At 40.8% G+C, this 16,215-nt stretch overlaps 1 long non-coding RNA gene across 1 annotated transcript in view; it reads left to right on the top strand.

The window, feature by feature from the left end:
• LOC137156551 (uncharacterized) overlaps positions 1-16,215 on the top strand; it is an 84,339-nt gene that overhangs the window by 27,362 nt on the left and 40,762 nt on the right. The gene's annotated exons all lie outside the window — the stretch shown is intronic.

Here is a 16,215-nt window from a genome sequence, read left to right as displayed (position 1 = left end):
TGCAAAAAATAGCCTCCCCTGAAGGAAAACTTCAGATTGATTTTTAATCAAAACAAGAGAGCACTAGGACTGCCAACAGAAATGATCTGAGAAGGGAAGCAGAAAATCTGTCTCATAATGCTCAAGAATTAAAATGCAATCCTAGTCCCAATGGAGATGAAGTAGAAAAAAATTGTTGGGGAATGAAAAGACCAGGTACCTAATGATAATGCAATTGTAAATGGTATTCTAAAGGAGAGTGGAAAACATGCTGCTTGAGTAATTCCCAAAGGTACTGATGAGCAGACAGAGAAAGAAACCACAATTGCCGTACAAAAACAGCAGTGATATCATTTCACAAAAAAAGTGACAGACAGGCCATTGCCAACTGTGGACCAACACTCGTCCCAACATCTGAGTTCACTGCCTGTGCCTTTGCCATACAGACTTTCTCCACTTCATGCACGTTCTCTTTTTTTAGCTCTGCCCCCTTCCTTGTCTTTCAGCACTACGTTAAAAATTTCAGTCATCATCTTTAAGGTACTTAATGACTTCTGCTAGGGATACCTGAAAGCCTACCAAAAGCTCTCTGAAGTGAAGCATGGTCAACTCCTTTGTTTCTCAGGCACAATAAACAAGCAGTGTGTGTGTGGGGGGGAGTTTGGTTCAAGACTATGAAACCAATTGTCACGGCACCTAAGACTAGCTCATGCCTCACCACCTTCCATTCCAAATGCAAGGTGTACAACTTCAACATGTCTTCACTAATAAAAGCACATGACACAGCATATATTAATATAAAATTAATATTCACACATAATTTTCTTCCTGGAGAGAGGGAGGAACAACACTATACATGATGAGCTCCACGCTCTACTGGAAAACACTCAGTTATTCAGATGGTGGGTATAGTATAGGAACCTGAATAGAATACTTCCCATCTCCCTCATTTGATGCCCCATGCCCACAACTCTTTTGACTTACTGCAACCTTCAACTCCATTCTAAATCCCTTCCTCACATCCTTACTCTTTCTTCTCCCTGTAATAGCGAGCTGACTTAATTAAAGAGACCCACCATGATCTCCTCCCACCTTTCCCCCTCCTCCTAATGACCTTTTATCTGTCACCAACACATGCTTCCCACTAGCTTTCATCTAAGCCTTCCCTAATCCCCCATCTCTTGACTTCCTTTGCACCCTGTGACATAATGCGTCCCCATGTACACCCTTATGGTGTGATTATGTATCATTCATATTAACCCTTATAGTGTAACTAAGTGTTGTTTAATGCAAAGTGTGTCATGTGAGGTGTTTTTGGAATGCTCATGACATACAGAACGTTATTTTTATGATAGTGTGCTTCTTGCAATGTCACGTGTGGTTACGAAGCTCTGCTATGTAATATTCCCAAATATGTGTCTCACATTGTTTGGAGCAGATCCAGGCAAACACTGACTGCAGTGTGAGAGTACATGCTTTGCTGAGGCATGCATACAGGAACAATGGACTGGCCTAAGTATCCGATAAGGGGAATGCTCATTGACTCAGGACATGGAGGAAACCATTCTAGACATTGCTGATCATCTGACCCGGGGGGGGGGGGGGTGAAGGATCAGGCGTTAAAGGCAGAGACATTTTGATCTCTTGAGCTCTCCCTTGTAAACCATCTATAAAGCAACATCAAGCAAATGTGAAGGACTGACCACAGGGGGAGGGGGGAAGCCTGGTTGGAGGCTGATGAACCAGCCTGTGGTAAGATAACATCAAAGACTGCGAGGCTACTGAAGTGTTAAGTTTAGTTTAGAATGAGATTTGCTTTATTTTCTTCATGATCAAATTTGATTTATATTATTCTGGCTTATACTCATTTAAAATCTTTCTGTACTTAATAAACTTAATTGTTTGTTTTATCTAAAGCAGTGCATGTGGTTTGGGTGTGTGTAGAGACCTCATTTAGAGTGACAGAGCTGGTGCATATACAATTATTTGATAACTTGACTAACCAATGAGCTTGCCGAGTCCAATGAACTCTGTGAGATGGCAGTTCCCAGGGTTGCATCTGGGACTGGGGATGTTGGCTGGGGGGGGGGTCACACCATTGCATAATCTCATGAGGGGCTGGCCAGAAGCACTCATTCACTAGGTCAGGGAACACTTGCTTGCAGGGTGCTGGATGTGGGCTGACCCAGGAGTAGGAGTTCACACAGTGAGGCAAGTGCAAGACGGGCCTGTGACCCTTCTGTGCCTACGGCAGCCACCTGATAATGCCAAGGTCAGGGCAGGCTGTGAAAAGAGCTGTGAAAAGAGAGCAGATTCTCCCAGCGCTAGTGGGTGGCACTGAAGTCAGGCTTCCCAACCAGCCACAAACAGTGCTTCTGACTTCCCACACTGGTTATCTAGAAGCCCAAAATACAAATATACACAGCCCCCTTTACTGCATTCCAGTCTCTGGCTCTCAATCAGCCACTAGGTCCAGTAAGTTAACCAGTTATTTAAACTCTATGCTCTTTACCAAAAAGGTTCCCTCTGACCCCAAAGGGTCAGCCACAGTACCAGATCAATATAAGTTTGGATCTTACACAAAATACCACACTGCCAGCCAATACTTTAGTAAATAAAACTAAAGGTTTATTATAAAAAGAAGGAAACCAACCATAAGAGAAATGTTAAAGGATTAAAGTAATCAGATACCTACAAATGATTAAAAGTCCATATACATCAGGTTTCTAGTAGAATTGTGGAGTTTGCAGGCTTGTAAAGTGTCTCTAGTATACATCCAGTAATTAGATGGGTCTCAGTCCTTTGTTTCACAGCTTCAGTTCAGTTGTAGATGAGCTGGTCCAGAGGTAAGTTGTTAGTTGAAGCTGAATCCCGACTGAAAGACCAAATGGATTCCCAGGGCTCCACCTTATATACCCCCTGGCCTTCGCCAGGCTGCTTGTGAGATTTTACATGAACTAAAATGGAGTCTAGAGTCACGTGAGCAAGTCCTGGTGACTTATCAGGCGTATCTCTGGTTTCTCCCCTGGGCCCCTTGCCTCTGTGAGTGTCTTAATGGGCCATTAAGCAGGCTATTGTCCTGCCGCCATCCAGTCTGGGGTGTTGCCCAGGCAGCACAATTTGAAATACAGATATCTCAGATATGTCCATAACTTCCATTACACATCACACATGAACAGAAGTAGTATAATCTTACCTAACACATTATAACCTTTCTAACAGTACCTGACATGGCATATCTCACATGAATTATTATGATTTTGACATACTGATGTTAAACCATATACGAAATGCCCCCCAATCTAACCAGCATGACACCCCCAATGTGAGACTAGTGTAGAAGGGAGTAATCGGAGCTCCTGAATACACCTTAAGGCCCCCCCCCCCGATCCAGCCAGCGTGACAGGGCCCTAGGAGTGAGGGATTGGGGTGACACAGCAATATACCAGTTCAGGTTGCAGAGGAACGTCACAGCCCCCATTCTCTCTCCTTCCCTTTCATCAACCTTTCATTCTGCGCCAGCTGTATCCCTGCATTAGACAAGCATGCTCCAATCTTCCCCACTGTTAATGAATCTGTCCTTCCAGCCCACCTGCCTCTCTAGATACCTTCCCATTTCCCTTCTTCCTGTTCCCTCATTGTAGTTCAATGCGAGTACACAAATGCTTAAATGTTTTGCAGGATCAGGGCCCAAAAGAGCAATTTACAATCGTTTGCATCAGTTTCTCTCCTTCAATTGGGGTTCTACCTTCAGTTCTCCAGTGTAACCTCTCTTATCAAGATGTCAGCTGGCCAGATCTCAGGGCTTCTTACTCCAGCCTCATCCTTCTTGCCCTCTCTGCTGTTTTTGAGTAACAGCTACTCCTGTTTGTTACTCAGAAAATAATAGATCAAAGGTAGTTTTGTACAGGTTGAATATAGATGTTTCTTATCCCCGTAAGAAGATTTGAGAAAGCTAATGACGCATAATTTTAGCTTCATCAGTAGTTTAAAAAAGTACTGTGCTTGATTCACCCTTACAGTGAGGTTGAAATTATCGTTCCCCAGAGCTTCAATGGAGAAGACCATTTTTACTCTGCCAGTAGAGGCCACCCAGGGAATTCACTGAATTACTATACCCACTGGTTGTCTGCGCTATGCCCATCACTGCCCAACACTGTCTGTTATTGAAATTGTACTGGTGGCTTGCGAGCCCCTGGCAGAGTGGAGGTTGTGAGTGTTGTGCACTTCTCTTCCTACAGTGGGGACTTTCTACCACTATGGGCCCTAGTTCTGGTATTTTGTTTGGCTGTAGCTAGGATAACCCAGGGTTAGGGAGCCAATTCTTGACTAGTTTAAATGGGCAGTGCTCCAGTTGGCTTTGACAGAGCTTCATCTATTGACACACCAGCAGTGAATTTAGCCCCAACATTTGTAACCTGTTTAGCAAGAGGCTAATTTAACATAAATTTGACTGATGCCATTTTACAGACAGCTAGCGAATCTGCTTTGTTTTTGAGTCAGAGCTGTAAGCCATGTGCACTTTTGATCAAATACAGTAAGTGTCATATCAGTTGGAGGAGCTACAGATAATCCATATAAATAACTGACTCCACTTCTAAAAGCTAAATCAGGTCAGGATATGAAAACCATTTAATTCCCAAAGGTGAAATAAATAACAGACAAACAATTTAATAATATTTAAAAATACAATATTGTTTTGAAACACACGTCACACAGAAACTGCCTTACAAAATGAACAGAAGCAATTATTGGAAAATCTAGGCAATGGTTGCTCAATTTTAACACCAGAACAGCATCCTTCAGGTTTCAGAGTAAAACCAATAATATCAAGGAGGATGAAGACATATGGCAATTTCACTAGATCTCCTCAAATCCCTATTGGTGAGGAATTTTCCAGGTATAGGACTTAGATGAGCCTGGTCTTTCTACGCTGGTGTGGTTGGTTAGGGGACATGTAAAGTTTTGAAGCAGTGTGGTGTAGTTAGTGTGCTACCTTATGTTTAGATTCCAAGGCCAGATGAGACCATTATGATCATCTTCTGACCTCCTGAATAACACAGGCCTTAGAATTTCCCCCAACGTAATTCCTAGAGGAGATCTTTTAGAAAAACATCCAGTCTTGATTAAAAATTGTCAGTGATGGAGAATCCATCACCACCCTTGGTAAATTGCTCTCACCATGTATGCCTTATTTCCAGACTGAATTTGTCTAACTTCAACTTCCAGGCAATGCCTCATGTTAGACCTTTCTCTGCTAGACTGAAGAACCCATTATTAAGTATTTGTTCCTCATATAGGTACTTACAGACAGTAATCAAGTCACCCCTTAACCTTTTCAGTGAGATAGCAGAGCTCATGTATTTTTCCCCCTATTCACAAAATCACAGCAGGGCTATAGGGACTATAATAAAAAAGCTGCAAGGAGAAAACAATGTTGATATAAGCAAATAAGGCTGAGTATAACCAAGGACACGACAAACCAGTATATCAAATAAAAAGATATTATAATTGAAGCAGCCCAAGTATTGAGACTAGATTCCTGCATGGACAATATATATTCAGTAATGCTCTTGAGGTGAAGTGAAATTGTCCATCTTCAAAGTGCTTTAAACTGAACTGAGGGGAATGGGACAATAGACTCCAGAAATAAATACAAACCTAAATGTACACAGCTGTCTGTTTATTTGTCCAGGTTAAAAACCCCAGGAGTTTTTGAAAACAGAACTTAAATTATTGGGTCGTCTGATGTGTCACACTATAGTGGAAGCAGGGGAGCTGTGGATTGAAGACTCATGAAAATAATGAAGTAAGGAAGGGCAGCAAGAAGTCAGGAGTCCCTTGCAAACATAAAAAGTGAGGGACTGTAATTTAAGATTCCATTAAAAAAGTCCAAAAGCATTATGATTTGATTTATAAAATCCCAGTAACAATGGTCAAGTGAAAGTCACCCCTTCCTAAAATACGCTTGAAAGGACAAATAGGCATTTGACTGAAACACTTGAAGTCGTTTCTAACTAACAGTATGCCTTGAGCTAGACAGAACAGATAGCTATGGAGATCACTTTTATATTTCCTTGGCTCCATTCCATTTTGGCCTCAGCCTGTTAGCCCCCCGACCCCAAGTGGTTTTTTTCTTTTCCTTCCTTCCCTCTACTTGCATGTGCATTTTTCTCCCAGTAAAACACTTCTGTATCTTACTTCCTTTGGCTAGAAGGAAGTAAGGGCCACCACCAACAAACCACTCACCTACGCAAACAAACCAGAATTTGACCAATTTACTAATAAACACAATTTTCTGCTCCACAGTAGGAAGCTGCAGGGCTGTCTTCCTTCCAATACTGCATTGCTAACACCAGATGGTGCTGTGTAAAAGTATAAACAAGAGCACTTTCAGGCACCTCCCCTCCCAATTATCTACAATAGAGTCCAGCAGCAACTGGAAATTAAGTCTGGTTTCTCCTTGTTCCAGAGAAAACTGGCCAAAGATTCTGCTCAAAGGTAAGAATGCCTAGGTCTCCTGCATTTTGAGAGCATTAGGAAGCAGGGAGGAAGAAGCTAGCACTTCAGTGTGCACTCTGCAGCTGGGTTTTCTTTTCTTGTCCTTGGGACTTTACATATCATTCAGTGAAAGAGGTTTTAATATAATTAACTTACACTTCTGAATTAGCCCTTTCACACATCTACCTTTTGGGTTTCCACAGCCTTTGCTGTGGCTTGCTCTGTCAGGGGTTGTATATCGGTATAGATCCATTGAAGTTATATGTAGTCAAACATCTGACCGCTATGGGGTCCAGCAAGTGGGCCCAGCAAGTTGGCTCAGGTGTATTACAATTACAGTATAACAAAGAGGAGGGACCAGCCAGAAAGACCAAACTATTTTATGTTGCAATACTGGCTAGCTATAAACAATAGGATTTAAAAAAAAAAAGATGAGAAGAGAAGCAAGGTTAGAGCACTTTTAGGAAATTTAACATCATCATGAGCAATAGACCCTTTGGGCCTGATTCCTTTGCATTACTCCACCAAGCTGAAGAGGGATGGGAGAAAGAGGCAGTTTGGATGGGAAATCAATGGCATTTAGGTGCTTAAATACCTTTGAGAAGCCCACCCTTTGAGATCATTTCAATCTATCTCTTCACATGCCAGTGGAGTTACACCAGTGTAAAACTAGAGGTGCATTGTGGTGAATCAGTTCCATGATCTGCCTGACAACAAAGACATTGAGTCCCATACATTTATGCAGCCATGACATAGAAACAATTGTCATTAAGCAAATCCACCGAGACAATGCTACAGGTGACAGGGAGACATGAATCACCTGGTGCTAAGACCTACAAACATGGAAGAGAGCAAAATAAATGTCTGAGGGGTCAGACAAACGTCAGAGACAACTAGTTCATTCTGTTGCACGTGACTGGGAATACAATTCACAAATACACTGGTCCACACTGATTGCTGACTGAAAGGAAGGTTGGTGTAGTAGTTAAGGCACTGCACTGGAATTAAGAAGATCTGGCTTCAGTTCTTGCCTCTACTACATACTCCTTGTGTGAGTGTGGATAAATCACTTAGGCCAAGACCTTCAATTGAAATCAGTGGGAGCAAAGTATCTAAATATATTTGACAATCTGGGACCCTAGGCCTCATTTGTCCATCTGTAAAATGGAGGTAGAAATGTTTCCTGTCTATCATATCTATTTAGGTTATGATCTGGACCATCTTCCGTAAATTACTTATTGCTTAACACTTCTGGATAGCATATAGCTGATGCTGACTCCTGCTCTCCCACTGGTCCAATGTGTGCCCCGGAGCATGAGCATCAGACATATATCCTGTTAGTATACAAATCTGGATGAAACAGTAACTGTGTTCTTGTTCGCAATTATTCTCTCTTCTGTGATAGAATGCTTCAAATGCTGCTGGTTATGCTTTTAGGTCTTTCCACAGCTGTTCATTTGCATTTTTTGTATTTGAAGGATTCAGCCAACAGCTTTACTTTCAGTTATTATTAAGAACATCATTTCTATTACAGATGTGCCCGAAGGACCCACTCCGGTCCAGGGCTCCATTCAAGTTGCTGGCACTTCTGCAACTGAATGCAGAAAGGTAGATTTTAGAAGAACTGAAATTAAAGATAAAAGGACGTATTGATTGGCTTAATCTGATCCTTCCCCTGCCAGTACAGCACCATGCCTCTTGTATTTTTTAATGCTTTGTGAGATCTAGGTTTAAGTGCCTCCTAGGAGGTAGTCTTGACAATATCCCTTTTGAGACTATACCGCTTCCTAAAATATTTCCCTCTCAGGAAGTTTTCCTGATATTGGATCTGACACTTGTTCTAATGTTTTTCCTGTCTTAACTGCATCATTTTACTTGCACTTATTCTTCCAGGTGCTAATTTAAATATTTCCCCTCTATTCTTGGTGTTTACATATTCAGATACACATTGTGCTGACTCGCATTTTTTGTTGCTTGACTAAGTGACACAAATTTCATTCTTCTAACCTTTCCTTATAAATCAGTTCTTCTAATCCCCTGATCATTTTGGTTGCCCTTCTCTAAACTTCCACTGTCTTTCTAGTAACCATAATGTTCCATGTAAATTGTGGGCACATTGTTTCATTACTTAGTTGAACTAACTAAGTCAGGACTGAGGAGTGTTTGTACAGCAGATCTGTAGTCCATGCCTTTCATATATATGCACAGATTATGTCTAGGACAGGACATTAAGGGCAACCTTTTCATACTTAGCTCATATTAAAGCTTCCACAAAGTAGTTTGATTTTAAGAGCTGTTTTGCAACTGAAGTGAATGAGAGTTGTGGGCACTCAGCACCTGTGTAATCCTGCCCCTTATTTTAGGTGCTTAACTGTAGGAAGGGAAGTTTGCAAAAGCCAAAGTACAGCTGCATGCAGATGTGCAAAGGGGAGTAAATGCAGCTGCACTGAAGTCCCATCAGTTTCCAGAAAATGTAGGAGCAAAAGTTTTGAAAATGTTTAGTTGTGGATGGTAGACGATGCAAATGGACTTATAGCGGGTGGGTATATGACAGTTGCCCTCTAAACTGACACAACAGTGATCAAACTGGGGACCTGCAAAGATAAAAGCACGAGTCTCTGCAGCATGAGCTAAAAGCTGTAACTGACCCACGCCCTCTGTGGATCAGGCACAGAGAAGGACAGAACACACGCTGACCAGTGGGTTACCTGTACTGCAAGAATGATATAGAACTGCATGTACCCTGCTCTCCTGATTGCACAAGTGGCATTTCTGGAAATGTGAAGTCGATAAGAGACGGTGTGCTATGATAATGATAATAATAATATCTAGTTTTTATAAAGCACTTTTCATCCATAGATCTCCAAGCGCTTCACAAAGGAGGTAAGGAAAGAAATTTAGATGTCCCAGAACAGAGCAGCAAAGGGCATTGCTAGATGCAAGCAGTTCGTCAGTTAGCTTGCACCCATTGATGAGCTCCTAGTCATATTGCTTTTGCCCAGGGAATGCACACTGCCAGCAAAGCAGGAGCTGCCTCCAAGGCCCAGAGTTCAGAGCAAGATGTGGGGGCAAACCAGAAATAAAAACTAGAGGGAAGGCATCTCAGTAATTGCTGGTGAGAAGGGAGAGACACTCTGAGATTACCGTGTCTCAGACAAATCACGCACCCAGAACGTGGAGTGGTACAAAGAGAATTTATTGGGGGCTTATGACCTAATGAACTGTCAGACATGTCTATGATACAGCAAGATTATTTTGTGTCCTAACTTTCTGAGCTGCCTGCGTGCAAGTCACAGCACAGGGCAGAAAGCAGTCTCCCCAGGGGCACTATTTCCTTCCCCATTCAGGTGGGAAGGGAATAGATGCAATCTTGGTTCTGCCTTCCAAGAAGCAACCAGCAAAGCTGAGCCGCAGTGCAGGGAAAAGTCATCTGATACTGGACTTTGCCATGAGCAAGGTGGGGGAACCAAAGAATTAATTGCGGCTGGGTCGTATTCTTTTTCTCTTCTGCCTCTAGGGCCATGCAGATATGTGCTGCCCCTTACACAAGGAAGATTTGTTAAATTACAGTCTGGTCTGCAGTCTGCCAGTAACTCGTGATATATAGAATACGTGATGATGTCATATGGTGTACAGGTTTGATCAGCACTCATTTGGGACGACCTGCTTCATTCAATCCTGGTTTTGCCAGTCACAAAGTGCCCATCCCAAACTCATACAGATCAAACCTGTACGAACTGTACAGGTTGAGAACATCACGTGTTGTCAATCTCTCTCTCTACAGTATACAGAGAGAGAGAGTGTGTGTGTATGTGTCTATACATACATATACACACACCCACACACAGTGACATTAGTTTTGTATATACAACTATTCTGCTACTGAATGGTAGAATTTAGTGTAGTTTATACTTACTATGATATTTCCTACTGTGTGATGGTGACTGAAGAAAAGTAATGAAGCTCATAATTCCATGCAAATATAGGTATCCTTGGATACTGCTGACACAAATTGCTGTTGGGATAATAAGAAAGCGATGATAGTGAGCCCAACAATGTGACTTAAATACCAACAATGTATCTAATGAATTGTTGTGTCATTTCTTTATTGTCAAGGCTGGAACTATTTTCACAATCATATGGCCAGGTCCAATTAAATGTCTGTGATTAATTTAATGCTTGGAAAAGGTGAGAATCTGCCCGCCTGAAAAATGGATGCTTTCTTCTTATCCACATGGCCCACACCCCAGATGAGCAGGCTGCAATCTGGCAGGTTTATCTCATTTATAGAACGGTGAGAGGGGATCTCACTGGTGCACAACTAGTTTCTTGAAGCAAAAGGTATTATTTTTGATTCAGGAATCGTATATATTTTTGGGGGTGGATTAGGTCCTCCTATACTGTCTAACATGTTGAGTGGGGCCTGATCCTCAGCTAGGGTAAAGCTACATAGCTGATGTTGAATTCAATGAGTTATGCCAATTGACACCCACCATCATTTTTTTCTTAATCACCCTATTGTTTTAAATTAGCACCCACTGCATTAGTAGAACCAGGCTTGTTGTGTAATATAAGCGTGTGGATATACTCGATACATAAGACACTTTCAAATGGAAGCTTCTTGTTTAGTCATCTCTAAAAGCATAAGGTGTGTGAGAAAGAGAGAGAGAACATATCTATCCTCTTATTAGACTGTAAACTCATCTTCTCTTAGCTATTCAAAATACAGTTGGCTGGATCCTCAGTTGGTCTATGTTTCAATGGCGCTATATCAATTGATATCAGTCAGGATCCAGTTGTGTGTGTGTGCGTGCATGTGCAGAGAGAGAGAGAGTCTCAAAAAGTCTGTATTTTTCTCCTGTAGTTGTAAGAATTGTCTTACAGAGATGTGTTGAATGGCTCTGAACTAAATATATATTAGTTTGTCATTCTTTCTCTTACCATGCCTTAGTTACAATATCTAAGTCTTAAAGACTGCTCTAAGATACATGCGTGCAACACCTGTTGACATGAGTGGGAACTATACTCATCTACTTGAGAACAAAACTTAGGTAGCGGGTGGAAAAAGTGGACCTGTGTACTGCACATAGTGGGTTAGATTCTGGCCTCGGATATATAGGAATTTCCATACCAGATAGACAATTGGTTTATGTATTCTAGCATTCTGCCTCCAACAGTGATCAATATGAGATACTTCGAAAGGAAGATGTCCAACCCCTTATGAAGGACATTAGTATGCTGATATGCCCATAATAGTAGTTTTTTGTGACCTTGGGAAGTTAGTAGATGGTCTGTACCCTGAAACATGAGGCTTTTTATCTATTATACAGGGTTATCCTATGTAAGGTAACTCTGAATTGTATTTTTCTTATTTCGGGAAGTGTTATTAAAAAAAAATTATATGTGCCATGATTCAGTGATATCTTCTGGCAGCGAATTCAACAGGTTAATTGTATCCTACTTCCTTTTATCTGTTTTAATTTTGTTGCATTTTAACTTCATTCACGACCCTTCATTCTTATATTATGATGCAGAGTAATAAGATCACATAACTGCTGTGCACTATACCATATTTTTATATACTTCTAACATGTTACTTCACATTATGCTCCAAATTATTTTAACTTTTCTTGTTAGGGAACAAAACAGGAAATAATAATAACAATAATAATAAATAATAATACCGTATGAAAATATGGCAAAGATTTGGCTCAAAATTAGACTGAAATTTAGAGTTACAAAGTGAGGATCTGTTCTCAATTGGTGTAAATCAGCTATTGATGGCGTTATGCTGATTTAAGCCAGCTGACAATCTGGCTCAGAAACTATTTAAACTTTGTTTTCATTCCGCCTGCTTATTGCAGCACATATGGCATATATAATACTCTACTTTTAGGAAACCATCACAATACCTAGTTGCAGCAAACTTAATTAGAAAGTTTCAGCTCAACTCTGAATGTCCTAGCTTTTTGTCTGTATAAACCAGACCTTGCCCTTTCTCATCTTTATTCATCTCAAACATTTTCAGAGACATTTTTAAATTGCTATGTATTGCTGTGGTTCTGCAAGAACTCAATACTTTGAAATAGTTCTGTAAGTCTCTGATCTTGCAAGATGCTGGGAAGTCTGAACTCCAATAGATTTCAATAGTAGGTAAAGGTGCCTGTCACCACATAGCACCCTTAAAAGTGGTGAGGTCACCCCACGGGTTCTGGAAAGGCTAAGATGCCACTTCATCTGCACAAAGCCCTCCAGATCCACCCAATAACAAACACACTGCTGTTGTAAGTAAAGCGATGCAGGTTAGAATCACCTCTCTCTCTCTTCCTTGCTCCCTGCTCTGGTGGTGGCCTTTAATGCAATTGACCATCGGACCAACTTAGATGTACAGGGCTGCAGGCTTAGATGGCTGATGGTTAGCCCCAGCTTCTCTTCAGAGTTCCTGTGGCAGTCAGCTCTGTATTGGAAGGCACCAATGGATACCTGTCCTCAGGAGCACGCATATAATTTCCAGGTAACTGAGGAAATGGGGAAGGGGAAGGAATTTAAAAAAAAAAAAAAAAGAGAGAGAGAGAAATATACAAAGAGAAAATGGAGGGAAAAAGGAGGAGAGACAGAGAAAAAAGAGAGATGGCATCAGTTATGTCAGGGCATGATGCACAGGAACATGGGTTTGGGCCCCCCAGTGACCTATCCAATCCCAGTGGGGAGGTGCACCCTGCTACCACTCCCTGCACAATTCAGGCCCCATTAAGGTTTCTCAATGTTGGTGTCCAAAATCACTTTTGCAAATGTATCCCATAGCAGGTCACAACTTATATAAGGGGTCCATTTACAAAGAGCTAATAAACAATTAACAGATGAGCTTGTTACAGACCTGCATAATGTGTGTTAAAGATAGTTATAAGCACATCTGAAGAAGATGTTACAGCTGATTATAAGAAACAGGTCATTACCTCTTTTACAGTAGCTATATAGTACAATTAATTAACCGTTAGGGCTGGTAATAAGTGTTCTGTCCAAACAGTTTTTAGTGAAAATTCTGATTTACAAAATAATGATTTTTTTCATGAAAAAAAATCTGCTATCTTTGGAAAAATTGTAAGTTTTTGTTGAAAATTTTTTGGCTGAAAATTTTTGGTTTTCAGTTGTTCAGTGAAAAGTTAAAAATGTCTTCAGGAAAAAACATTTTTTGACTAGCATTTATTAACCATTTGTTAAAGCAGCTATTCATTATTAACTCTTTCTAAACTATATATTAATGGAATCTTAATATACAGTTTGATTCCATAGTCTATAATTAATTATTTTCACCTTTTTCTGTGGGTTGTTTTAAAATGAGGTTCTGCTAGCCTGTTTTTAGAGCACATTATTTACATTATTTCCAGTCTTGACCCAAGTGGTAACGTGAAAATGGTTTAAACAGAATCTTGTACATTCAAATGCATTGTAAAATCAAGCAAGGGAAAAATGATTCAATTAATGTTACCCAACACCTTTTCTGGCATTCTTCCCCTGAGTTAATTGGAGCATTGTGTTCACATTTACACCTTGCCTATCCCTATATGAGAGTCTAATTCACTGTTAATGATTTGCAGAGATATTCTGAGGAGAATAATAAATAGGTATAACAACACTAAACCTATTAAGGAACATGACTGAATTTAGGGGATAATTTTAAGATAAGGGCAGAGAGAATTGAGTGCACTGCTTGTTATCTATTCAGTGATTAGTGTCACACTAATCACACTGAGTGTGTAAACAACGCCATGCTTCGGGTGCTACCAATTTCACTAATGATAATGCTAAGTGGCTTCTTCAGTCTTACACAAAATATTCAGACTCGTTATTGTACGGTGACAGGCCTGAATGCAGTGTTACTGCTATACAATGTATTTAGGCATTACTGTAAAATATTTCAGTGATAGCCAAAAGGCCAGTTATCCTGCACTGTAATTTGTTCATTAAAGGCCCAGATATTGGATGTTCTCTGTGCTGGGATACATGGCACCCCAAAGAGTCTGGGTAAGGGCAGAAAATAGTTAAACATGGTTTGCTTAGGAGCAAGAGACTGGGTAGGGGAGATGGGCCAACTGCACAGAAGAGAAATGAAGTGAGATGAAGATTGACAGAAACCATTACACTGTCAGAAGATGTGCATTCTTCTTTCCTTTTTTATAGCCTGGCTCTGAGGCCTTGTATACTGTGAATAACACCACCCATGGACAGCTGTTAATTAAACAGTAAGTCCCCACATGTTCATGCTTGATACCCCATATAAATATGGGGTTGTAAAGTAGAGCGAGGTGGGAAATGATTTTCCCATCCCATGTCAGAATGAAACTGAGACCTCTTGAAGTTCTAAGAGAAAGCAAGAAACCTCCCACCCTATGAGAGCCAGGTGGTGCTCACCTGTGATGTGGGGGAATGGTTCAAGTCTACTCTGCTTGATTTAGAGTAGGAATTTACCCAGTTCTCCTATCTCCCAAGTGAGTGCCCCCAAACCGCCAATATTAGTTATTCTGGGTGGGTCTTTCCCAGTCTCTTCTGTTGAAGTGGTACTGCTTTGTATAAATAATTAAATATTCATTGGGTGAGGGAGCAGGGGGTGGGGCGGAGATTGATTGACTGGGTCTACAGCCTTATGGTAATGTTACTCACCTGGGATGTGGAACACCCTGGTTTGAGGCCCTGTTCTACTGAAGACTGTTGGCTTTTCTCGGGTTGACCTCTCTCTCAAAGTTCCATCCTGAATCCGGAAAAAGTTTAATCAAAATTGCTGCTTTCCTGCAAAATCGTGAGTTTTGACAAATAAACTTTTTCTGAACAGAAGTGTTAGTCTGAAAAGCAACTTCCCAACCGGCTCCATTGTAAAGATACATTTCTTCCTGGCCTTAACTTGGAATTTGTGGCTCGGACATTTAGCTTCATAATCTTGAGACTAAGTGTCATTTAAACAAACACATTCAGGTTTTTTTTCCACTGTAAAACTAGTTTCAACATTAAAAGAAAATGTTTTGTTTCAGGAATAGCCTGTCTTTTATCAGACTGAAGCAGTAACAGGCTTTCCCATGGCCAAAAATGCTGGCAAACAAAGTCACACACTAGATACCACTTTAGAAGGTCAATATAATTCATTACAAACAGTCTGTTATTTCTTAGAGCGGGTGCTCTTCTGGCAGAAACAGTGCTGAGGCTGCATGATAAAAATTCCTCATCTTTTTTTATCTCTGTGTCAGTTATTGTACACAATTCTCGGTGGACCTTCTATGAAACCCATCTTTTCATTTTATGCCTACTATGCCCTCAAAAGCATCTTAGATTTTCCTGAATGAATACAGATGCGGAAAAGAAGACTTCTAGTTATATTAGTGCTGGCCTCACCAACTGCAGTCCTCATTTTCTTGTTAAAGTAAAAGCAGATTTTCAAATGGGAATATAAACATGGTTGATTTAAGCAAAGGCAAGAGAAGGGCCCAAGTAAGGTTCAAAGGCCTCATTTTGCAGACCCTTACAGCTTGTCAGTCATTTATATGCATGCAGTGTGATTGAAAAGTGGATGTGAAATGCTACCAGTTCAGAATAGAAGATGTACACATGTAAATGACTCCCCAAGGAGCAGGTCACTGGAGTAACAAACACTGTATTTAAAAAGGCACCAAAGAGATGTTTACCACTGAAACATCTTTAAAACCAAAATCACAATATTTCGTGTTGCCTTGTCTTGCACATGGT

This window comes from Emydura macquarii, unplaced genomic scaffold (genome assembly GCF_026122565.2).
Source record: "Emydura macquarii macquarii isolate MOO-44397 ecotype Brisbane River unplaced genomic scaffold, CSIRO-AGI_Emac_v2 contig_1451, whole genome shotgun sequence".
NCBI lineage: Eukaryota > Metazoa > Chordata > Testudines > Chelidae > Emydura > Emydura macquarii.
This window is presented reverse-complemented; position numbering and strand designations above follow the sequence as displayed.